The sequence below is a fragment of the Caretta caretta genome, chromosome 12 (genome assembly GCF_965140235.1).
Source record: "Caretta caretta isolate rCarCar2 chromosome 12, rCarCar1.hap1, whole genome shotgun sequence".
Lineage (NCBI taxonomy): Eukaryota > Metazoa > Chordata > Testudines > Cheloniidae > Caretta > Caretta caretta.
In genome coordinates, this window is record NC_134217.1 from 10,870,689 (window position 1) to 10,896,073 (window position 25,385).

Sequence of the window (25,385 nt, forward strand, 5' to 3'; positions counted from 1 at the left end):
CCCTGAGCCCCTGTCTCCTCCCCCCGTCTCTGCTGGGCCCTGGAGTTTTTATAGCATGTTAAAGGGGGGCCCTCAGAGGGAAAACGGTTGAGAACCCCGGTCTACACTGCAGTTAAACAGGCCCTTAGCCTGAGCCCATGAGCCCAAGTCAGTTGGCACAGGCCAGCTACGAGTATCAAATGGAAATGTAGATATACCCTGAGAGAAGACTGGCTAGAAAGATTGAATCAACTTTTCAATATGCATATAGTAAAAATTAGTTCTGAAGACCTCTAGATCATCAACAAACTCAAGAGCATGAAATCATGAGTTTGAGAGACATTAATTTTTTTCCCCTCTTGAAAAATTGTGTGGATGTTAGTTCTGAATCCCAAATTGAGAGTTATGGTTTGGCAGAGGGCTGTGTGTTGTGTGCGTTAAAAGAAACTGTAGTACATTGGGTGCATTGATAATTAAATCAGATAATTGAAGATTTGTTTATTGAAATGTCATGGCAAAATATAGCCAGGTTTACAGCTCTCCTGTGGTTACCAAACTGATTTTAGTGCCATCCAGTGTTTCATTAATGTAAGCAGGAAAACTGAGTGGAATATATAGTTCTATATTAAGCTATTAGAGTACTCAGAGTTCTACAGCAATCTCTGCCTATCCTTTAATAAAAAGACAAGGTGGGTGAGGTATATCTTTTATTGGACCTACTTCTGCTGGTGAGAGAGAAGCTTTTGACTTAAACAGTGCTCTTCTTCAGGTTTATGTAAACTTGAAAGCTTCTGTCTCTCACCAACAGAAGTTGGCCTAATAAAAGATATTACTTCATCCACCTTGTGTCTCTCTCATCCTAGGATCAGTATGGTTGCAGCAACACTGTGTATGCTTTAATAGTTGTTTACAGTGTTGTTGTAGCCATATTGGTCAGGATATGAGAGAGACAAGATAGGTGAGGCAATATTAGACATGAAGAGCAGGTGAAGCTTGAAAGCTTGTCCCTTCCATCAAAGAAGTTGGTCCAATAAAAGATATTAGCTCTTATGCTTTAATACACATTTCACAGACTGATGTGCCATCTAGTGTTAATTCTCTGCATGCACAACAAAATATTTTTCCACATAGCAAGCAAAATTATAGTATATATCATCTTCTGTTTTGCTTAAGGACCCATCATCGGTTGGCTGGCTAACCTTTATGATGCCATTTAGATTCATGTATCAATAGGGCCATGAACTTCTGTCATTGTGGATTAATTTTTGCTAGCCTTCTGAGTAGCACATTTCGGTAAATAGCACAGTCTCGGAGACATTAAACTCTTGGGGGTGTATTCTTCCCTCCATTACTTACAACAGAGTAACAAGTGAGTCCAATATAGTAGCTGCTGAGATGTATGTGTGAGATTTCGTGTATTCAAATGTCACAGCTAATACAAGATGGACTGCTATCCAGAAAAAGTTTTTTAAAAATACTAGTAGTGTTTACAAAAACAAATGGGTCCTTGTGTTAATACAGGCTGTACTGTTTTGCATAGAAGATCTTTAGACTAAGGTCACCTCAATTAGCAGCTTTATTCTGTTTAATCTGGATAAGAAAATTAGAAAACATGGAATCTTACTAATTATTATTAGTGTAATAATTGATACTTCTAAAATACTGGTCACGCTGTTTGAATTTATAGTTTGATAACCCAGCATTCTTTTACAGAGAGGAAGCAAGTTGAGTGCACAAGTAGATTTTTTCTCCCTGGATTTTATCTTACCCATGATCCTGTAAAATTATTCTTCATTAAAACAACTAAAAAAATAATTCCTCTCTCCTGTCAGACAAAGACTGAAAGAAAGGTGTGACTTGAAACGAAGTAGAAAAATTGCTGCCTCAGGCCCTGAGTGAGCAAATTACTTAAACACATGCTTAAGTGTTCTGGTGAACTAGGGCCATAATGTCTGTTTTCTGCAGCACACTGCAACATGAGACTGTCAGTGAGTCTGGGACCCAGTGGACACTCATGACGCAGAGATTCTTGAGTTGCATGCACATAATGTAAACTGATCGGCGTCTATCAATGATCCATCTCAAATTATAAATGAACTTCAAATTCCAGTGATCAGAATTACACTGACCACAGATTTCATCAACATCAGACTTCCCTTTGAAATAATTCAAGATGTGTGAATTAAAATACTACCTGGAATGTTGCCCTCCCTTCTTCCTATGGCTGTGACTGACCTCTGCAAGCACTTGGATCAGTCAGAGATCCATCCTTCATTTAAAGAATAAAAAACTTTGGTCACTTTCAAAAGAAAGACCTGACTTGGCCTTCCCTTCCTAGGAACCAACACTTTCCTGTCACAGGCAATTCTCAATTTTCATGCTAGCTTTAACTTTAAAACAGCTCCTTCAATTTGATAATTCCTCAGTAGATTCATACTAGCTCCCGCATAGTATCAAGATAATTAAATCATCAATGAAAGCTTTGAAAACTCAATAGACTTTCCTCATATAATTCTCACAGGTTAGATGGGGTACTACATTTCTACGCACAATCTGTCAGTGTAGGCTGTTACTAAGAGATGCTTATGACCTTCAAAGGCAACCTCTCATTGTGCATTGTGGGCTTGATCCTATAAGGACCAAGTACCTCATGCAAGATGCTGATGCCTCAAACTCCCGTTGCCTTCACCATTTGTAGGATAAATTTAATACCTTGCAGGAGTAGGCTTTATGGTCTATTTGAACATCACCTTCTGTATTTGATTGTTGGTTAGTGAAGCTCTTCTAGATATGAGGCTACTTTGGCATCTTGGAAGATGTTTAGGAACCTACTTTATTAACTATAAGGAGAAGAAATACAAAAAATGGTTCATTTTTTTTCTTTTCTCATACAGTAAGTGACTTGTTCATCTGCCATTCTCATTGATAGAGAGGAGAGGTAGAGAAAATGGGGTAACTCACTGTGGCAAGAGTCTGTCATTTCCAATACTGCAGCAGCAGAACTCATTTCCCTCATTATCTAAGATCTGAAATTAACTTAATTTTATAGCCCTCTCCAGTAATCAGAGTGGAGCAGGTTGGAAGCAGCTTGGTTTTGTGGGCTGGCATGCAAACCCATCTGGAATGGGGAAGATTATAGGTACTTGTCAGTCAAATATAAACTCCTGTTGATTCCCATTGGTAAATACTGTTCATGCAGAGGGATTGGGGGAAAGGGTGCCTGCCATGGTGAGTAATCCTATTATATTTGCAAATATTTTATTCCAACCCACTATATTAGATGACAGCAACTGTCGAAATAACAGGGCTAAATGGATAAGACTAAATGTTATCCATGTCAGAAAAACACAATAATCTCATCTAAACATTTGAGCCACACAGTATAAATCGGGAAAAATAAACATCAGTTAAACTAGTGTAGGAATCTGCTGCTCTGAATTTTTATCAGGTTTATTGCTTTTCCTTTAATTCATTGAACACCTTAACTCTAAATGGAATAATACAGGGCTTAAAATTCCGTCTGTATAGTAAGATTCCTCTGAGGAGGTGACAGATGTGGAGATGGAAATGGAATTTTGTTTGGTTAATTTTTGCAGGGAAATTATAAACAGTGGATTATGAGACTATAGTCTTGCATATGCTTTTAAGGAAGAGATGCAGTTTTTGGAAGAGAATTTTTCAAACTGGCTTTTGAAATTACTTTACAAGTTGGATATGCAACTGTTTGTGTGCAAAAGAAACCAGCTATACCAGGATCACAAATCCTGTGGGTATAGATACTTCAAAGTATCACACTTTGCACACAAGTTGCATTTTGTGTTCATAAATATATATTTTGTGTATTCAAAATTTGAGGTTTGGGGTGGTGTATGCAATTTTAGTGGCTGGTTTTGAAAATTTGGTTCTTTTTAATACAAATTTGTTTAATTATTTAGGGCCAAATAATTTTCTGGTGTAAACAGAACTCCTCCATTGACTTCAACAGAGCTGCTCCACTTTACACCAGCAGATAATTTGTTCTCTTTGGGCTCAGTCCTGAGAGGTGACAAGCAGCTTCAATTGTCATTCATGGTGTGAGTTAAGGACACTCAGCATAACAGTAGTCACTGAGGTTGGTGGATATTTAACCCATGTTATGTGAGAGAGGTATTAATCATTTGTAGTCCTAATCTGCATCAGGTGATTGGGGCCAGGAGGAGCAAAGACAATTCTCTTACCAGTGTATTTCTTACACTTAGGACCTTTCAAAATGAGGGCCTTAGAGCTGCTACTTATATGGGAAGAAAATAAATGTGAAGCCTCTCATGGCTGGAGTTCATCTTTCATTTTTCACTTCTTTAGGTAGTTCTGTTTCATTTTGAGAAGACGTTTGTCATTTAGATTGGCCTGATGCAATACACATCTCATGTTCATGATGGCTCCAGGGGAACAGTAATTGTAGACCTATATACTCTAACATATATAGTTAAGTACAGTAAACATGCCCCCTATTCCAGGGGCTGTATAGTGGAACAGCTCAGAGCTATTTATGCAGTTCCAAATGGAACCTCCTTACACGGGGGTATTTAATGGGGGCCGTTTCCCCTGGACTTATGGCCCATTTGTGCTAGTGGAGCACTGTCCTCTTTTGAGGCTGCTGCAGAGATTGTAGGTGTATTTGTGTGTGCATACTGGTGGGATGGAATGTAAAATTAGAACATCTTTTAGAGAGACTGGGGAAAAAAATAAGGTTTAAATGAGGGAGCTCACTAACTTGCAGTCCTCAGTCAACACGTTGCACAGCTAGTAAGGGTATGGTTCATCCTGGATATTATGCAGTATTAAAACTATAACAACAACAAATTACGTTGGCTACAAGTGTGCAAGAGATTATTGTAATGGTCACTTATTTACACACTTCTCTAATAGATTATTATACACAAATGATGTATGGGGTCCTGTTCTCAAGCTTGCGTGCCTAGTTAGGTACCTAAATCTATATACAGATCCCCACTGCAGGCCAAGATTTTCACAAGGGTGGTGTGATTTTTGGGTGCCCAGCTTGAGACTCTTCAAAGAAGCCTGATTTTTTTTTCCAGATACTGTCTGAAAAACAGGCCCCTTTAAGGTGTCTTAAATTGGACACCTGTAGTTACTAGCTGCTTTTGAAAAATTTGGCACTAAGTGTTTATTTTGAAATTTAAATCAACATTTCAGTGTCTAAATGGGTTTAATAGATGTTTTAATACAGATTTAGAAGTCTAACTTTAGATACCGATATTTGAAAACTGGGCTTATGAACTTTTAAATAACAAATTTTGTGTAGTATATACATATTAGCCGGTTCTACCACTATTGTTGCATTAAACTTTGATGTATCTGAGTCAGTGAGCTAAATCTCAGTGCTTTTGGGGTGTTCTGTGAGATGGCTTACAACTTTAAGAACACAAGTGGGCTTTCCATTTGCATTTCAAGGAATAGGATGCCAGCCTTTCATTTTATTAGTTTAAAGCACTCTCCATTGTTGATGCAGATGTCTTGAATTACCTGTTAATATCTAGGTTAATTCTGCAAAATAAAAAGCTTATGTATCAAACATGAAAATATCTTCTTTAATATTAAGAACAATAAAAGTTCAACAAAAGTTGTGGTCAGTATTTAAAAGAAGGTGGTGGAAAGTGGGAAAGTCAGATTTCTTGAATGCTACCAGATTTCAAACACCAATTTGTCTGTCTTTTACCTATATTTAACCACCTCTGTGCTGTGTACCTTTTTTTAATTTCAAAGCCTGTGGGGGTGTCAGCTCTTGAAACATGAAAATATGCTCGACTGGGGTGTAAAGGTTAGATCACATCAATTTACTCAAAATGTCATGCCTGTTACTATACACTGAAGTAAAAATAACCCGAACAAAGGACCTGCCGAGGGAATTGAAAGAGCGAAGTAAAATATACAATTCATTCTGCTATGGCCTAGAATGGTACAGGCTACAGCAACAAGCCACTCATTATATCTAATTCAGAAAACACTTCAGAATGCTGGATGGAAGCTTTGTAACTTGCTGCCAAGATTGCTATAGCCATGTCTGCATGGCCCAGTAAATGCATATGTCTGAGGGCTTGTGTAAACACAGAGATTGCACTAAAATGGTGATGTTAAACTAGTGTAATAGTGTACACACACACAAAGTTGCATCAGTTTATACCTGGCATATATAGGTGCAAGCTAAACTTAGGAACCAGGTTTAAACTGAGTTTACCCCTCAGACTTGCACTGGTTTGATATTAGACCTTTAGTAGTTAGGCCTGGTTTACACAAAAAGTTTAACTCATTTACTGACATATAATTCTCCATCCATCTGCTATAAGTAGGGTTGCAAGGCATATGGTTTTCAACCGGAAGGCCCGATTGAAAAGGGATCCTGGCATCTCCAGTCAGCACTGCTGACTGGGCTGTTAAAAGTCTGGTTGGCTGCCCGCAGCGGGACAGGCAGGCTGCCTGCCCGCCTCCACGTGGCTCCCAGAAAGCTGCCAGCATCTCCCTGAGGCTCCTAGGCTTAGAGGTGGCCACAGGATCTCCGCACACTACTCCCTCCCACCCAGCGCCGGCTCCACAGCTTCATGGGAACCACAGTCAATGGGAGCTGCAGAGTTGACACCTGCAGGCAGGGGCAGCGTGCAGAGCCGCCTGACTGCGCCTCCGCCTAGGAGACAGATGGGAGTGCCGGCAGCTTTCTGGGAGCTGCCTGAGGTAAGCACCACCCAGAGCCTGCATCCCAAACCTCCTCCCATGTCCCAACCCCCTGCCCCAGCTCAGAGCTTCCTCCTGCATCACAAATGCCTCATCCCCAGCCCTACCCCTAGACAGAGCCCTCACCCCCTGCCCCAGCCTCAACCCCCTCCTGCACCCTGAACCCCTAATTTTTGGCCCCACTCCGGAGCCTGCACCCCAATCCAGAGCTTGTACCCCCTCCTACACCTCAACCCCATGCCCCAGCCCAGAGCCCCCTCCTGTACTCTGAACCCCTCATTTCTGACCTCATTGCAGAGCCAGCACCCCCAGCCCAGAGCCCATACCTCCTCCCACACCTCAACCCCCTGCCCCAGCCTGGAGCCCCCTCCCACACTCCAAACCCCTTGGCCCCAACCCCCAGACCAGAACCCCTTCTTGCACCCCAGAGCCCGCAGCCCCTCCAACGCCCCAGCCCTAAGCCCCGTCCTGCACCCAAACTCTCTTCCAGAGCCCCCACTCCCCAGCCCTGAGCCCCTTCCTGCACTCTGAACCCCTGGGTCCCAGCCCAGAGCCCTCTCCTGCATCCCGAACCCATCATCCGTGGCCCCACCCCAGAGCCCACACCCCCAGATGGAGCCCTCACTCCCTCTCACACTCCAACCCCCTGCCCCAACTTGGTGAAAATGAGCAAGTGAGCAAGGGTTGGGGAGAGCAAGTGATAGAGGGTGGGGGGATGGAGTGAGCAGGAGGGCCTCGAAGAAGGGGCGGGCAGGGACGGGGCAAGGGTGTTTCTATTTCTGCAAATAGAAAGTTGGTAACCCTATTTATAAGGCAGTCTGGTAGTGCAGCCAGGCTGTGACATAGCACTTCTCATAGTGTAACAACCAAATGGCATCTAGCTGCCTGCTTTTAGACCACTGGTTCTCAACAAGGGGTACGCGTACGTAGAGGTCTTCTAGGGGCTACATCAACTCATCTAGATATTTGCCTCGTACAACAGGCTACATAAAAAGTACTAGCGAAATCAGTACAAACTAAAAGTTCATACAATGACTTTATACTGCTCTATTTACTATACACTGAAATGAAGTACCATATTTATATTCCAATTGATTAGTTTTATAATTATATGGTAAAAATGAGAAAGTAAGAAATTTTTCAATAATAATGTGCTGTGACATTCTTGTATTTTTAGGTCTGATTTTTGTAAGCAAGTAGTTTTTAAGTGAGGTGAATCTTGGGGATATGCAAGACAAATCAGACTCCTGAAAGTGGTACAGTAGACTAGAAGGGTTGAGAGCCTCTGTTTTAGACCATCTGAACTCAGGCTGGATCTATCCTTTGAGCGGATCATACTGTTGCCAAAGGTGGTACAATTCAGTGGTAGAAACATAAATAGCTATCTAGTGCCCTCTCCTTTCCTCCTGTGCAGCTACTTCCCCTCTACAGAATAGCTGGCTGAAACTGTTTGGACTGAGGCTGTATCTGCACTTAAAATGCTACAGCAGCACAAGTTCTCCCATTGCTGCAGGTAATCCGCCTCCCTAAGAGGCGGAAGCTAGATCGATGGACGAATTTTTCTGTTGACCTATCACTGGGTCTATACCAGGAGTTAGGTCAGCTTAACTGTGTCTCTCTGGGTTTGGATTTTTCACACCCCTGAGAAATGTAGCTTTGCCAGTGTAACTTTTCAGTGTCGACCAGTCTTGAGACTAGACCAAGCAGAGCATGAGGCCCTATTAGAGCACTCATCCTGGAGACCCAGTTTAATGCCTCTTTCTTCCAGTGAGGAAAGATTCCACCTCTTCTATTGCCTCATGTGGAGATGCGGGAAAGAATCTCCCAAGCATTATGGGGTGTGTGTGTGCATGTGCATGTGTTGGGATGCAGTATGTGTGTGGCTGTGTGCTTAAGCGATACAGATGTGAGAGCAGGAAGGGATCCAGGGGAAAGGAAAGAAGGAATCTGTGATTGAAGAGGAAGAGATAAAAGAACATGTTATGGGGGAAAGACAGAGGGGTGAGACAAACAGAAATTGTATGCTGTATAAATAACTTGGAGGGGGAAACAAAGGAGGAAAAATTGCACCAAGATATCCAATGGAAAGGAAAAAGTAAGGGGCTGGGGAGGAGAGCCCCAACCCAAAGGGGAATGTTGCACATGAAAAGCAGTATTGCTTTATGGAATTGTAAATGAAATGGACAATCAAAGGCAAAACATTGCATAGATAGATTGGAGGATGGGGTATATAAGACTGACGCTTGCCTATGGCACCAAAATGCTTATGATCAGCCCTGACCTATAGTATGCTGGTCAAGAAATGTAGGGCTTGTCATATCTTATTGCTTAATTTTTGCCTATTAATACTATGAAGAACTAGTTTCTATAGCAGTATTTCTACTGCAGACTCAAGGCTAGATGCATAACTAGATGCAGAAAATAAAAAATACACTCTGTAGAGACCACAACATTTGCTTTGGATCTGTTCCTGTCCCTGGTAATTATGTACTGTAATTTTTAGCAAAAAAACCCCACATTTCAGTATTTATTTGAGACCCAAAGGTTGGACATCTCAGAATTGTTGGTTAATTTTATAATCAGCTGTATGGACTGGTTGGTTTCAAAAGATGTTTATAACTTTTCAGGGGAAAAGATATGCTGTGTGTGCACAAAGCATGGTTTACAAATTTGAAATTTCTCACTCGTTATTACCTAGGTTTGCACTTAAATTGCCTATGTGTGAGTTACCTCTAAAAATAGGATGGCAGTGCTGACACAGCTTAAGTTACTGTACAGTAGAACGAACTGCACTGTTAAAATGGAGAACTAACAGGTACCATGGTCACCATTATAAGCATTTTAGTTGGCTTTGTTACTATGTAGCTTTACCACGGTATGTATGGTACCCTCAACACTAGCTATAGGGCATATTGTGACGTTATCTAGTTGCAAAAGCTAAAATGTAATATCTTTAAGGGTAACAACTGTAATTGGATTAAATTCCATTGAGAGGTTCTAGTGACACCATGAGAGCTAAGTGTATTTAACTAGTGTTGGCACAAATATAAGGGTGATTATGTGCAAAAAAAGTGTAGAAAAGTAATCAAAAATGCAAAATCTGTTTTTTTAAAAAAGATACAGCTTGATAAGGTAAAAATAGATCATATGACCACCTTGTTTTTCTCGTTGGCATTGTATTTAGCACACTTCAGCCAACTTCTATGTGAACTGGATTCTGGGGGCTTTAAAGAAGTGGAGCTGTATTAATATAGTCCTATATCTAGTTCCTCCAACTTCACCAGTACTCTCAAAAATGTACTTATCATTCTTATAGCAATACTGCTACCATCTGGAAGCAGCCAGCCTGGACCAGCTCATTCTTCCAAATTCTAAATGAACAGCTATTCTCCAGCAGATTCAGCAATACAGGAGTGCATCATTTCCCCCAAGGTGAATTTAGTTATATGGTTAATTTTTAATGCAGTTTTGCAATGTCTGGACATGAGAGTGATATCACTAAACAGTTTTGGATGTGTAAGAGTGTATCATATTGCATTCATTACTACTTCACTCAATCATACACTGCATTTCATACAAGGACAGGAAAAAACAATCTGTATGAATTTCATAGGGTCCTGTACCACTTTGTTTCTGAATTTTGCAAGGCTCTGTTAAAGTATTTTATGCTGTATTTCAGTACTATAGTTTATAAAATAAGCAGTAGACAGGCTGGGAACTTGTTGAAGTAGCTCCTTAACTTGTGTAGGCATAGAGCAATCACCACATGATATGGAATGCTTTAGCCTTGATATCACCGTTTTCCACACTTGTAAAACCATATGTACCAATTTATAAGTCATGCAGTTGTGAGAGAACCACACTTTTCAAGTAGTGGAGACAGTTGGCTTTTGGCCGCATACCTCACAACTTCACATCCTGGGTGTATATATAATCTAACAGCAGCCTTGCATCCTGTTTACTTAATATACAATGAAAAGTTTTAGCCCCATTGAAATCCAACGGTAATCCTCCAGAGGACCAGGATCTGGCCCATATTCTGTGTTACAGCAGTTTACTTTATCATAGATTGTATAAATAAGTAAAATATAGAGTAACTTAGACCACTGAAGCGGCGTTTCTTAAAGCCAAATCCTGCAGTGGGACTACTTCATCAGTAAGAATTGGCTTTTAAAAATCAAACTTCCTGTGTGGATTTAGCTGCATTAGTAAAATGGTAAGAAGTTCTCGTTTCCTAGTGCTGTTGGTTTTCATCTGTGATCAGGGTTCTACAAAATAGCAGTAAATGCCATTGTTTTATTCATTGCACACATCATAGTTTGCCCAACTTTTTCACCGAGGGACCATTTGGTAGGAGTTCTTCCTATCTACCACTACCCTTTTCCAGTAACTCATCCCCCTCACTGCTTTGTTCTCAAAAGGTTTAATTCTGAAAACTGAAAGGACGACTTTGTTGGGCCATTGTCCCTAGCTGAGAACTACTGCTCTAGATAATTAATACCGATTGGTGAATCTCAAAAGGTTGCAAGGTTCAGCAAAAAATAAGCACCTAGAAGTTAGTCATATCCCTTGGTTCTACAAAACAGGCTTTACTCATGAGATTTTTGGTAATTTGGTTTTTGGTAATACTAGTTGGACTGCAATTAAAAAGAGCAGCCTTATTCAAGGTATTAGCACTTCCTGTTCTGATCCTAGCCAGATCCCAGAAGTGCATGGAAATGAAAACATACAGTAAGGAAGAGGACAGAAGGGAGGGAGGGCACTGAATTTTTTGCATCTTAGAAAATGCTGATTTCGGATTTGGTTGGAATTTTATGAAGGTTAAAAACATCTCTGTCTGAACTTGTTTACTCTTCCCTTGCAATGAACAGCTTTAATCATACTAGTGCTGTATCTCTGTTACAGCACGTGTTCTGGCTAATTCAGTAGCAGCAAAGTGCTTCGGTAGTGTAGAAACGTTGATGACCAGGAAAATGTGATGCCACCAATTGTGGAATCCTTAAATGATTAAATGGATTTTCTGGCTACCATAATTATGGAAGCTCTGAAAAATGAAAAATAACTAACAAATAATAGTGATCCTTCTGTACTGCATGAAAGGTAAAATGCAGTTAATACGCCTGGTTGGATTGGTAGTACAGATGTTATGTTTTAATTGTGGAGTGTATAACATGTAAGGATGGGATTGTCTATTTCAGTAGCTGGATTTTTAAAGGACCCAGAAGAGTAACATGACTGCAGAACTAAAGGGACAAAGCATGAGAAATATAAGCCTGGTAGGTTATTGAAATACTAGTTTTCAGACTTGACTGTATGAGGAGGAGAAGAGGGGATATCATTCATTACACTACAAAGGATATACCTTGTAAAATGCCTGATTCCTTTGTATTTGAACCTCTGTGGAATGTAAAAGGAACCATAGTTACTGAAGAGTAAAAGTCTGAAACAAAACCCCAGACCCAAACTGAGGACCCTGATCTGAACTTACTACCTAATGAACATACACCAGATATGTTAGTTCCCAGATTCAAACCCTTCTGAACATAGGGGCTTAAAATACTAGCTCCAAACCCAAACCTTCCTGAATTTGAGGTGATGTTTCACCCTGCTCTGCACGCATTCTAGAAATGGTTCAAATCTACCACCTTTCTGGATTTTTAATCCATTTTTAAAAAATGAATATGAGTTTAAGAAAGTCCAGTGTGGCTTTTTCTAGAATTGTTTCATCCAGGATCCCTCTGTCCCTACTTAATTCCTTCTGCTTCAGCCTTTTATTCTCCTGGATTGGAGTAAATAGGACTCTAATCATGCTGCCAGGATGAGCCAGCAAAATAGTTCAGCATCTCTCTGCCAGGTCCTAGTATCAGAGGCACAGATTTTACAGAGGTAGTCAACCCGAGATTTGAACTGAGACCCAGGATTTAGACCTAGCCCTAAACCAATATCCTAGCTCTAACTTTTTCTTTAAGTTAATGCCCTTGCTTGTGTCCGTACATCAATATTGCAAATTTTATTTTTTCTCCTCTCATTAACAAAAACAATGTGATCTGTACTAGGTCAAAATTTCCATCTCCTCAGTGTATTTTGGCGAGTTTATAGCTTGTATTCTCGTGTTAGGCTGCCTGGATGGGAAGGTATAAAGCCCAGGGACAAGAGCAGTCTCAGCATTCAGTGGCTGGAATAGGAGGTACAAAATTGCACCAGGCTTCGCCTTTGGTTTGACAGCTGGATTTCTTCCTGTCCAGAACCCTCATGTAATTCTCCACAAACCACAGAGATTTTGGTTGGGAAGACTAAGATTCGTGTTTTTATGATTTCCATCCCCACTGTCATGAAGTCTTTAGATATGTTTTCCATTCCATTATTTGTTTTTTTTTCCCTTGGGAAAATATTTTTAGTCAAGAGATTACTTGTAGCACTGACTCTTTGATATACAAAGAATCTTTCCATATGCTGCTTCTCTGAGTGCCAGGAAAACCAAATGAGAGGAAATTGCTCTTGATAAAAATTGCCTTCATAGCCAGTACTAATGTCTTCGGTTTTGCTCAAGGAAGCATTAAGCACTCTTTCTTCACATACCAATCAAAAAGACATGCTATATACTTTTCCTGACTGCACATGTCATTAATTTAAATCTTCCTACAGCTATTCTGGTAACTCAGCTGGTAGGCCAATTTGAGGCATATGTGAGTATTCTTGCACCACTGACTAAAGTTATATTGCAGTAGCTATGTATTCACTCTGGATTGGGCCTAGGGTGCAGATTAAGATGCGGTAACAATGGCGACTAAGAATGTATCTTTGAATGTTGGCTTAAATTTTCAGAGCCTTCCTCTGAAATAGCATCTGTAGAGTTTGTGCATGTAAATGGTTGCATGTGAAAAACTCAGTATTTGTGCCTGTGCCTATATATTTTGACCTGATTTGTATATGTAAATGAATATGTGTATGTGCAAAACTAGTAGGTACAACTTTCGAAACAAAAAATTTTGCCTACTAATGACCTAAATTCTAGGATTTGGGCAGTCTCAGAAAATTCCTCTATCCAGTGTACTTCAGCAGCAGCTGAAATTACCAGAGACTATTAAAGTAACAGTGTAAATTTAAAAAGTCTGGGAGTCCGTAACATTTTGCCATGGGTAGCCAGGTGGTTTAGAATACAGGTGCAGGAATTGGCAGACCTGATTTTATACCTAGTTGGACTAAAGATGAACTGATGTTAAAATATTTGATTTTGACATGTAATTGTAGTTTTTGCAACTGACTCTCACCTTCTGTGGGTACTTTCACGTCAGTCTCTTAAACATTTATTTTGAAAACTCTGCAGTTTACTCTTAAAGTGACACCAGTGCCAAGCTGTGCTGTAAATGCATAATCAGAATGTCTTATTTTAAACAATTTAGAAACTCTCAAAATTCATTAATTTAGAACTGCTCCTAGACAGATTTCGACTACCCTAAGGGAAGTATTTTGGCAATTTGTACTGCCCTGTGCACAAAGTTGTGGCTAAATTTCACCATCTACTGGTTATCTCTAGATGGGATGATGTTTTTGATATTGCATTAGTGGCAAGGTATGCTTTCTACCATCTTCAGCTAGCCAGGAAAACACACCCTGTCCTCTGAGATGAGGACCTGGCCCATGTGATCCACACATTCAACTCCAGATGAGACTTCTGCAGTATCTGGAGATGAATGAACCCATCACCAGGAAACTGAAATTTGTGTAGTGTGTAGCAGCACACTTATTAGCCAACAAAGGCAGAAGTAGCAGATTACTGTCATTCCTATTCAAGGTATGAGTGTTTCTGTGATGATCGCTGTGATATCTAGTACAACTAGCATTTCACCAGGCATCTCACAAGCATGATGGAGAGGAGATCTAAAATTAATCAGTAATCTGAAAAGTAGACCTGACAATCTAATAAATTCTTGGAATTACATTCCTCCAAATAATCCAGTCCTGTAATCAGTTAATTGAATAACTAACTAGTCCCTTTGTTAATAGAATACTGTGGGTGTACAAACATTCTGTCTCTGCTCTAGAATCCTAGGTACACTGTAAAATGAGACAGATTTACCATAGAGGAAAAAAAGAGGGCTCGTGGGACTTAATAGGTGTTTATAATGAAAACCTGAAATATGTATTTATAGAGCACCCTAGTCATATAATGAATTAAAGCTAGGAATAGTTTACATTTCTATAGTGCCTTCTAACAAAGAGTGTCAAAGGGCTTGGGTACAAGGACATTAATGGCAGCAAAGATGTTTAAATACTGTGAAGGATTTTGCTTAAACCAACAAAAATGAGTATCGTAAGTTCCGATTTATGTATAAATCTCACTGCTAGCTAGGTGCTGCAACTCATTCATTGCTGAGAAGACCCTATACCATTCATGTAACCTGAATTGAGTTAGAGGGGCCTGTCATAGTGGGGACAATTCTTCATTTGTTGGTGTTTGTCTCTTCGTATCAGACCCAGGGCATTATTTTAGCCCAGCTTTCTGCACTTAGTCCTATGTGCCTCAGTAAGATATTCTTAGTTTTATTTTTTCTAAGTCACTCTCTCTTGCCATTCAAACACCTCCTACATCTTAATATCTACTCCAGTTGGTGCAGCCTGAACACTGGAGATCTAGCTAGCAGTGCCTATTGGTGAGATCACTCACCTTCCTTACCTCTCCCCTTTGTCAGCATCAGACATTCCATGGCAAGAATATAAAATGGGTGTGGTGCTCCAGCTGCTTCAGTTTCTTCCCCCGCAGTCCCAGGTTCTTTGTTAAGTAGGACTCTGAGGAAGTAGAGAAAGGTAGACAGGGAGTGTGAATATGCAGAGTCCATCTCAAAAACTCTAGTTACAGGTAAATAAACTTCATTTCTTCTTCGTGTCCTCTGTGTATTTCCTGTCATGGGATAGTCTAACAAGTTAATAACTAACCCAGGATGGTGGGATATGGAGTCCTAACTAAACAATGATTAGAGGACTGTCTTGCCAGTTTGCATCTGACCCAGACGCTAAGTCTAATAAATAGTGCTTACTAAGAGTTCAGATTGTATTCCATGTTGCTGCTCTACAAATTTCTATTATAGGAATGTCATAAAAGTCATAGTCTTAGCCCTGGTAGAATGTACTTTAACTCCTTTGGGAAGAGGGACACATTTTAACTTAATAGCTTCTTGAAGACATCTGTCTAACCTACCAGGAAAGTATTTGCACTGTGTCTAAAAATATCCAGGTGTTTTGGCTAATTATTTTTTAAATGTGAATGTAGTGCTAATGAAAATTGCCAGATTAATAGCTGTGTCACCTGAAGTCCTCTGTTTGTACACAAGAAAAATACAGCCATGGCAGTGGCAGAGAGTTTCCCCATGCTGTCCCACCAACATTCCGCTACCCTGATCTAGAATGACCACTGCTCGGGGTGCTGAGTTAGTTCCATCTCCATAGCCAATGTAATCAGTGATCTCCCATCAAGACTGTCAACAGCACCAAATGCAGTGGTGGGTTTTTGATCTGAAAAAAAATATTAATACGAAAGAAATATCTGCTTGGTTTGGTTTTAGACTTAATTTTGCTTGAACTAGTTCAAGCTTCCATCAAATTGATGTTCCGTATAATGAGGGGAAATAATTGGATTCATTGCTTGAAAGTTGCAGGTAAGATTTGCTTGCAGTACTTTGGGTTACTGAAGAAAATGGTAGGAAACTGAAGAAAATGTTGGGATTATAACTAACTTCTTGCAGAAAATGCAGGGAGAAAACAGGCAAAAATGAAGAGAAATGAGGAAGAAATGTATGGAGAATGCTGCCTCCATCCTGTCTCTTCTTTGGTAGTATTTAAAATCCTGTCTAAATTAAAATTCTTAAAATGATCTTTAATAAATTTTAAAAGTTTGAAATAGACAGAAGTGTTGTTACTGTCCTTGTTCCATTTAATTTCCATTTCTACATGCTGGGACGCGGATATTTAAAGGAGAACCTGCATGCTTAGGGTTTAATTCTGAAAGATATTGAGCACTCTGTCCTCAGTCCAGCCACACCTATAAACACTGGGGTTGCTCATGCGTTTGGCTGGATTAAGGCCAGGGTGCTCAGAACCTTGAATGATGGAGCCCTTACATTTCATTCTACCCTTTCCTCTTCTTTGCCCTCTCTCCTGTCCCTTATCCCAATACATTTTTTCTTCTTCCTCTCTTCTTAACTTCTCTCCACATTCTGTTTTATCCCCTCCCAAGTTTGTTGCTACTCCTCTTAGACCTACCTTAAATGTGATAGGGAAGGAATTTACTTACACAAACCATGTGTATAATACTAATAACTAATCAGCTAACCTGCCTCACCTGCTTCCCATAAAACTGCAGGTTGTGTTTATATCCTGTTCATATCCTTCAGACATTTTTTATGGAGTATTGATTATTTTCATCCACCCATCAAAGTTTATCTTTACTAAGCATGGTAACCTCTAATCCCCTTGTTAAGTTTTCCATCATGGTCTCCTAATAGACCTTCACTTGTTCTAAATAGCTCTAAAGCTACCTGAAAAAACTAAGTGAAGTGACAAATGAAAAACTGAAAAACAAAAGTTCTGCATAATGAGTGAAATTCTCCTGCCTCATAGAGGCAACATGTAGGCACCATTTAGGTTCCGAAAATATGAGTCATAGAATCATAGAATATCAGGGTTGGAAGGGACCCCTGAAGGTCATCTAGTCCAACCCCCTGCTTGAAGCAGGACCAATTCCCAGTTAAATCATCCCAGCCAGGACTTTGTCAAGCCTGACCTTAAAAACCCCTAAGGAAGGAGATTCTACCACCTCCCTAGGTAACACATTCCAGTGTTTCACCACCCTCTTAGTGAAAAAGTTTTTCCTAATATCCAAGTGACAAGTGTTGAGTAAATGTTGTCCTGGCCCTCTGCATGAGTGGAATTTCATGCCCTAGTAGAGAGGCCCTATACAAGGCCATATTAAGTGATGAACAAGAATACTTTCTGCCGTATTGTTATCGCCGTGTTGGTCCCAAGATGCTAGAGACACAATGTGGGTGAGGTAATATATTTTATTGGTAAGGATATTACCTCACCCGCCTCGTCTCGCAAACAAGGATATTGTGAGCTGTCTGCAGGAGCTGGGCATATACAGTTAGGGTGAAATTCACCCCAGTGAAAACAAGTACGTCGAATTCAGTAGGACTACCCAGCTTGGCATCTGCAAGAATGTTTGCAGGAGCAGGGTCTTAGATAGGTCAGAAGCCGAATCATTAGTAGATTAGTGTCACTATGAATTTGTTTTTAAACTAGATATGAAAGCCTTCATATGTCATATCTCTATATTCATGTGATGTACGTCTAATGTCTTTATACCTGTATATCATGCTTGAGGGATTGCAGTTCTACATTGTAATGAAACCCCAAGTTTCTTTCAGGTTTCTACACTATTAAAAGAACTTTTAGAGATTGACACCCAGGTTTTGATGCAAATGCCACTAGCTTCAGTAGACATAATCAGTGATAACGATGTTATGGACCATAATACGATGCATACATCTGAAGGTAGGGGATATCAAATTTTTTAATATTAGTTCCATTTTCTAGGGATTCAGAAAGGTTGTATGAAATATTAACTATATTTATGGGTTTATTTTTCAGCAGTTGGACAAGAGAAAGCAAACAGAATGAGCTGGAATGTATAGGCAGCATGAATAAAACCCGCAAAGGAGGAGGAGGAGATGGTTAGAATAATGGAAGAACTTGACAATGTACCTTGAAAACAATTGGATAAACTTAACATATCAATGGGTGAGTGATGCTCCTCCTCAGCATTGGCCCAGATAAAAATATGTTAATTTGGATGAAGGAAGGAAGGTTAGTTTGGATTCTGCTTATATTTAATGTCTTATATTTGACAATATTAGACATGGTTGGCAGGCTTTGTTGAAAAGTGGCCCAGAATCCAGTTAACGTCAGGAATTTGCTGTCATCTCATTAGAATCCATTCAATTTAACACTGAACTGGGCAGGCTAAACATTTAAGAGCCTCCCTGCAAATTACCTGATGTGAATAAACGCAAGAGTCTATTTTAAATCATTCTCAGTCCATGCATGTCACAAAACTTAAGATAATAATTAAAATGGAAGGAGTGCTCAGTAATACTGAAATGAGTCACTTGTACCAGACGTTTTAATTGACCATCATTACACAAGGTACATCCTTGCCTGGTTTATCTGTATGACATGTTTCAGTGATTAAATTCTAGCTAGACTTGTAACAAATATTTACCAATGGCTTATACATCATATTTTCCATCTGATATAGTTCCATGTCTTTTAACAAATGTGTGTTATGGAAGGCTTTTCTTAATCCAAATTAAGAAATTTGACTGTAATTAGTCTTGGCAAATTTGATTTTTTTTTTTAATAATTTTGACAGATAATATCAATTATTTTTAAGAATTGTTTTCTAATTTTATCAATTTAAATGTTCACAGTTCTGGGAATTTATGGGGGGTGTCTGACAGTAATTAGTTAATGACAGTAGATGTTGAGATGCAAAAAGTTAAAGCTTTAAATGCAAAAAGTTAAACTTTTAAAACACAAACTGTCAACATATGTAAAAATATACAAATAAAAAAGCTTAAAGCAAACTCTAGTAAGTTCTCAAGCAGCATTTTTCTTACTTTGCCTATCTGTAAATTTTTTTATCATCAATAGAAATATTGTTTTCATCTGTTTGTTTGTGTAGGACATTCCAGTGTGCAATCCAGACCAGTGAGAGGCTGCGGCGCCCTTTCCCTGCAGCCTGGGGTGCCTGACAATGCTTTATTGCTGTAGCTCCCACCTGAGCCACTCACAAACAGCCTGCAGGTTATACACTGACTTCCAGCAGCCTTGTTTACTGTTTGCAGGGTGACCCCAACACACTCCCAAATCTCGAATTTTCCCCCCCAAAAAATGTGTTCTGCACTGTCCAGCCCTCCCCTGGACAGTCCAGATATATTAGGTCCATTGCCCCTCTAACAGGATCAATATATAACAGTCTGCTACCCTACATGGAGTTACCCATACAGTTCTCAGCACTGGATTAACTTTGATTAAAGAATATAACAAGTATATTTAACTACAAGGAGATAGGTTTTAAGTGAATACAGGTATAAGACATTAAAGTAAAAAATGATTAAAAGAGAAATACAGATGAAATGCTTCCTAGGACTAAAACTTACCAAATTAGACTTGGTTCAAGATAAAATTATTACCACATGCTCTGAGCAATAAGACTGACGAAATTTCTGGTCAGGATTTCTCCCAATCAAATGGCTGCTTTCTTTTGTCATCTTAGGTCAAAGCGATAGATGGATGGGGGAAAAAAGTTGGGGTGCTTCTGCCCCTCACTTTTATAGTCCACTCACCCTTTGAAATGCATTTTCCTGAGGGTTACTCCTAGGTAAAGTTCATTCTGACTGGGAAGTTGGAGTCAAGGAGTCTGGTGATGAAAGAGGTTCCATGTTGTTGTTTGCTAAGGGCTAGTCTACACTGGCAATGCTAAAGCACTGCCGCAGCAGCACTTTAACGTGCCTTGTGTGGTCACTGCGCAGCGCTGGGAGAGAGCTCTCCCAGCGCTCTAAAAAAACCACCTTCACGAGGTAACTTGCTGCGCTCAGGGGGGTGTTTTTTCACACCCCTGAGCAAGAAAGTTGCAGGGCAGTAAATTGCCAGTGTAGACCAGCCCTAAGATGCAGATCTGTTTGTTTCTGCCCCCCGCCACCCCACAAAGAATGGCCTCTTGATAGGTGATTGCCCATCCGCTTTGATGACACCTGGTAAGAGTCATCAGCTTGTCCTTTGTCTTTGAGAAACAGGTTTACCCATGCCCTAGACTTGTCCGTAAACACACTTCAGTCATGATTTCAGTTTATGTTCATAACTTTACATATAATGTTGCTACATATATTTCACCATGATATTATTGACCAGCAAGTTATTAGTTTTCAAATGATACCTTACAAGGCATATTTTGTACAAAGATTATTACAGTGGTGTGTAGGGTGTGAATACAGGGATGCATTCAGTCATAGTGTGTAGTGAAATCAACATTTATTGATATTTACCAATAAAAACCTAATGCTCCCAAGCCTAAGTATAATCATTAGAGTTAAGGATATCTGGTAGTTGCAACTTCACTGCTTATCTGCAGGTAGATCCTTGCTTTATTGCTTCCTATATCAAACAAATTACATTGAGTAATCATGTTTGAAGGAGACATAGATTAACTACAAAACTGCATAACCCTTTGCAGTTCTCTCAAACCTTTGGTAAAGTAGCTACATTAAGAATATGAAGCACTCTCTTTCTGACTTTGTGAAGCAAAGTCATTGTTATCTTACTGAATACTATATTAGAAATACACTAAATGATCCTTTCAAGGGGCCTCTATCTTCAACAATAAGCGATGTACACTTTCTTGTTCTCTAGCTACTGTATAAGGAGTTAGTTCTTCTGCCTCCATTTTCTAAGTCTGTGTGTAGGACAAAATCCTGGAAGACCTAGCTAAGTCACTCTAAGGCAACATTTCCTTTGTCTTACCACAGGGCAAATACATTAATTTCAATCTAGCCATCTGTTCTGGGAAAGTGAGGTTGAAAAAGGCTGAACAAGGAATGGATACAGTGCAGACTTACAATTTGGGATTTTTCAGGTTTCTGTTTCTAGCAACCTCAAAACTTCTGTTCAGGGTTATATCCAAATTGTGTCCAAACTTTTGAGCAAACTGTCCTGCTGTGGAGGACAAGAGAACCCTAAAAGTGTGGAGTGTTTGTGCCAGGTGCAGAATACACCAATAACTGATAGAATCACTATTGCTATTGTTTTATCTTTTAGTCAGGTATCAGTTTTAATAAATTATGTTGCCATCTCATAATATTTATTATTATTTATTATTAAGAACCAAACACAGGGTTGGGAGAAAAACTCTGCCACTGACTTATTGTGTAACTTTTGGAAAATCACTGCACACCCCACCCTGCCCCCTCAATTTGCCCATCTGTAAAATAGTGAATCTATAAAATACTACTTAGGTACCTTATGAGCGTATGGTGGGGATTTATCATTGGGCCCAATCTTATACTCACTGAAGTCAATAGGAATTTCTCTGTTTGTTACAATGGGAGTAGAATGACACCCAATGTTTGGATGCAATTGTGTAAATGCTAAATATTATTTCCCTAAATTAGAATTGTGTTTAAAACTTCCCATGTGAAAAGCTTATGGTCTGAGTCCTTCTCTTCCACTTTTAGCCACATTAAACAGTTCAGAACTTGGATTCAGTAGTGGGTAGGGTGCATGAATTTACATCAGGAGGGTCACCTTGGAGATGTACTGTACGAGGAGATTGCCGTCCTAAAAGATAGGAATTGAAAATCCCATTGGTTTGTGGAGATGCAGATTAGAGGTTTAGCAGATTGTTTCCACAAGGGAGAAACCTGCATCTGATCAGCTCTGCTCTGACAAGCAGGGGTTGCTATGGCAATGGAAAGACTATTGAATCCTACCAAGCTGGCTCGGCTATGCGACAAATATTAAAACTAAATACACCAGCATCTGTTGTAGGCTCTTTCATTCTTCTCTTCAAAGCATGTGTTTGCCATACATCCCACTCTGAAAATCAGAAAGCTAAGAATGATATTTTTCCTCTAACGCTCCCACAGCCTGCAGTTTCACTTTGGCAAGCTTCAAACCTGCCTATCATATGTTTCAGAAATAAAATAGAGACTCATAATAAGTACCACTATACCCATTAGGATGTTAACTATAAATGATGCTCCCAACTGCTAAAGACAGCTGAAGTCTGGATGCTACTTTGTATGCAAAGGCTTGAATAAAATACCTTGAATAACTCATGTAAACAAAGGCAGATGGACAGCCTAATAACAGCAGAAATTGGCTTAATGAAGTTATAAAAGTGATAATACTGTGATTCGCATGTGCATTGGGGTATTTGCTTGGTTAAGCCAGGCACAGGCAAAATATCTATGCAGGCTTTGGCAAATTTGGTCCTTAATAGTACTTTACAAATATTTAACAATTCACTCCTCATGACACCCTTGTGAAACACAAGTATTGTCCCTATTTTACTGATAGGGTAATTGAAACATGTAGTGCCATTTTTTTTTCCAAAAAATATTACACAATATTACATTGTGATCTTAGCTTGCATACAATATTACCACAAATGTTCAAGCTTTAAACTGCCAGTTATATATCTAATTGACAATCTGCATGTACAAATGTGTTATTTTTTGCACCTCATTATAGTAATAATGGATGCAAATTAGGATTCTGATCTGAAAGTAATTCCTTTGACAGACTTCAGTGTGACTATTCATGCGAATAAAATTACATACATGTATAAGTGTTGCAGAATCAGTTCCTAGGTGTGCAATTACACATGTTTTTCTACATGCAACTGTTCATATGCATTCTTCAAAATCAGGCCCTGAGCGGTTAAGTGACTTGTCCTAGGCCACGCACAATGTTCATGGGATTTGAGCTTGGGAGTTGCTATCTCTGAGCCCTGTGTCTAGGCCACTAACCACTTCTTGAATATCCTCTCTCTTGATTGTCTGGCAATGTTTTGTTGCAGCTCAGTATTCTGCGGTTTCCTGAAAATGAGTATAACCCATGTAATGACATTACATTTGTACTGAAAAACAATTCTGTTAAATAGCAAAGTCAGGCTTTGTTGGCAGTTGTAGAATATTTAATATTCTCTTCATCCAAAGAAGATATAGTTATGCCACTTTAATCAATATTTGCTTTATTTCTTACCTTCCAATATTGTTCCACATCCCTTGTAAAGAAGGAAGTTTTGAAGTATCCTTTGTCAACAACATGAGTTCCCTGTAAATTAGAAGTTAAGAACATCTAAATAAAAATTGTTTGGATTTCTTCCAAATAGTCCATATACATAGACAGTAACACCTTCTGGAAACAGTAAGATAACAGGGAGTCCATTTAATGTGTGACTATCACCATCCCCTCTAACATCCAAGGAAATATACTGTAAAATAGGTTGAATTTCAGTGAACATTTTGACTTCCGAGCTTTCATGTAAAACCTATTTGTTGATTCTGTTTAAAATTCTACCAAAAGTCAGAAATACCTGGTCTGTTGTTTAATGTGAATATCAAATAAAAAGCTAAATACTATTCCACCATTTTTGATTTATTCCTTTTGATTTTCTGAATATTCTTCTCTCAAACGCTGTATGAAGCATTCACTATAATGCAAGAGCATCAAGATTTTCTAAAGCCCATCTCTAGTCTGGTCCTGTCAAGGCTCTAGTGGTTTGCACCCTTAATGCTGCATTTCTCATCTGAATGTGAGCCGTTTATAATAACTGGAAGCAGAATTGTAAGCAGCCTGTACAAAAAACTCACTCCTGTCCCATACTTCAGAGAGTTGACTTATCAAAGCTCATCAAATGAATGCATTAAATGTATGGGTTTTAGTTTCTCTTTTATCTTACTTCATTCATCATCATTATAAAATTTCTTATCTTTTTTTAAAAACTACAGCAGAATCAAATACTGGTGGCAGCCATCTGTAGTGGAAATAGAGATTTGGCATTATGAAGAGAGAGAGGTTTGTTGCAATCTTCTGTTTTTGACTTCTCTTCTATGTTGCAAATGAAAATAACTGTTATGGAGATCTGCAGTTCTGGGAGTAGTTGCAGAAATGCACAAACATAGCTCCCCATGGGTTAATTGTGCTTGTGTAATGGAACAGATTCCTTATTTGTGGGAGTTGACAGCACAATTGCCCCATGGGGAGCTATGTCTGTGGCCGGCCCAACAGCATGTCGGGCACTTCTGTAACAGAACTGTTGATCTCCCTTATTTTATTTATTTCTGCGTAGTCTAAAATGTAACTGACGTAAGAATTGACATTGTTGTGATGAAGATCAGTTACTGACATGTATTTCTGGGGCTTAAGTTGTAATCCCTCAAATACAAAGGATGTAATAATAATACATGCCAAGGGCTTGTTGTGGCAAATAATCCAACACAGCTAAAGCTTAGTACATTTTTTAAATCTAAGGGTTAGATCCACAAACGATTTAGCATTGCAATGCCTAAATTTAGGCCCCATACCACACACTGGACTCCTCTGCCTTGAATTAGGTTTCCAGGCTTCCTGTACAAAGCCTGGAGGGAGATGGGAGCCTAAGTATGGGGTCCACAAAAGCCAGCATACTGAGCGGGAAGCCACCTAAACTAGCCGGCAGGAAATGCTAAGGAGAGGAATGGGACTTTGTGATGGGTGGCCCCCCCTTCCGGGGTGGCACCTGATGTACTGGAGTCCCACTGAGCCCGCCCGTTCCGCCAGCTTGGGCTCCCTCACCCTGACCTGCTGAGCCAGGCCCTCAAGCCTCCTCTAGCACACACACAGGTAGGGAAACGCCCAGCTATAGAAAGACACAGACACTGAAATCAACTCTGCATGGGAAGAATCAGCTAGGGGATTGCCCACCATTCAAGTGCACACTGCCTCTGGGGTGCAAACCCAAAATTGTATGGTCTTGTGCTGCACAGAGAATTGTAGAGCATAAGGTCATGAAAATTGCCCCTTCCCTCAATGTGGAGGAAGATATGCACAGCTTTTTGCCCCCCAGTTATGAATTGCAC

The 25,385-nt window shown here is 39.7% G+C and overlaps 2 long non-coding RNA genes across 4 annotated transcripts in view; both read left to right on the plus strand.

Annotated features, from left to right (window-relative positions):
• Window positions 1–25,385, plus strand: part of LOC142068651 (uncharacterized) — a 160,976-nt gene that overhangs the window by 102,529 nt on the left and 33,062 nt on the right. Inside the window, exon 3 of one of the 3 annotated variants that reach the window (XR_012664550.1) lies at window positions 10,025–10,140. The exons of the other annotated variants lie outside the window; for them this stretch is intronic. This is a non-coding gene — a long non-coding RNA (uncharacterized LOC142068651). The remainder of the gene's footprint in view (window positions 1–10,024; window positions 10,141–25,385) is intronic. 3 annotated transcript variants of the gene reach the window in all.
• Window positions 18,130–19,349, plus strand: LOC142068653 (uncharacterized). The gene is made up of 2 exons (XR_012664552.1): window positions 18,130–18,258; window positions 18,355–19,349. It is a non-coding gene; the product is annotated as an uncharacterized LOC142068653 (long non-coding RNA).